The sequence below is a fragment of the Octodon degus genome, unplaced genomic scaffold (genome assembly GCF_000260255.1).
Source record: "Octodon degus isolate 3935 unplaced genomic scaffold, OctDeg1.0 scaffold00124, whole genome shotgun sequence".
Taxonomy (NCBI): domain Eukaryota; kingdom Metazoa; phylum Chordata; class Mammalia; order Rodentia; family Octodontidae; genus Octodon; species Octodon degus.
In genome coordinates, this window is record NW_004524700.1 from 568,340 (window position 1) to 569,524 (window position 1,185).

Here is a 1,185-nt window from a genome sequence, read left to right on the forward strand (position 1 = left end):
CATTTAAACATTTATTGATTTAAAGTTATTTGTGCCCGAGTCTGCCGCCCTCCATCGGTTCTCTTGGTAGTCTGCCTTCGCCTCTGAAGCTATCCGCCCTAGTCTCTGAGCTTGTGACTTGTGCACAGGCGTCGTTGGTGTGAAGAGGCCGGACTCGGGGGTCGTCACGGAGCCATCATCTGAGGAGTGCGAGGTACTTTTACAAGTTTGCTCCACAGGCTGTGCATTTTGCAGTGTATTTGTAAGCAATGGCTGCCATCCAAAAGAAACTGGTGTTTGTTGGTGATGGAGCTTGTGGTAAGACATGCTTCCTCACAGTCTTCAGCAAGGACCAGTTCCCAGAAGCATATGTTCCCACAGTGTTTGAGAACTATGTGGCAGATATTGAAGTGGATGGAAAGCAAGTAGAGTTGGCTTTGTGGGACATGGCTGGACAGGAAGATTGTGATCGCCTGAGGCCTCTCTTCTATCCAGATACCAATGTTATACTGATGTGTTTCTCCATTGACAGCCCTGATAGTTTAGAAAACATGCCAGAAAAATGGACTCCAGAACTGAAGCATTTCTGTCCCAATGTACCCATTATCCTGGTTGGAACAAGAAGGATCTTTGGAATGATGAGCACACAAGACGGCAGTTAACCAAGATGAAGCAGGAGCCAGTAAAACCTGAAGAAGGCAGAGATATGGCAAACAGGATTGGCACCTTTGGGTACACGGAGTGTTCAGCGAAGACCAAAGATGGAGTGAAAAAGGTTTTTGAAATGGCCACGAGAGCTGTTCTGCAAGCCAGGCGAGGGAAGAAAAAAATCTGGGTGCCTTGTCTTTTATTTATTTTTTTTTCTTTTTCTTTCTTTCTTTCTTTCTTTCTTTCTTTCTTTCTTTCTTTCTTTCTTTCTTTCTTTTTATAGGTACAAACCCCCCTTTTTTTAGGTCAACAGAAAATGGAAATATACTTTTTAAAGTTTCTAATACTAGGAGAAGATATCATACAATGTATTTTTAAATAAATTGTAAGTCAAAGATACAGTATAAATCTTAGAACAAAAATTAAGATTAAGCAATATTCAGAAAATTAAATGATTCAAAACAATTGAACTAAGAAATAGTTTTCATGATAGCAAAGAAGTACTAGAGTAAAACATAAGATAAATACTGGAATGGCAAATAAAGAACCAGCACTTCT

The 1,185-nt window shown here is 40.3% G+C and overlaps 1 pseudogene; it reads left to right on the plus strand.

Moving 5' to 3' along the window:
- The first annotated feature begins 248 nt into the window (after positions 1-248).
- LOC101574171 lies at positions 249-641 on the plus strand (annotated as a pseudogene).
- Positions 642-1,185: the final 544 nt, after the last annotated feature.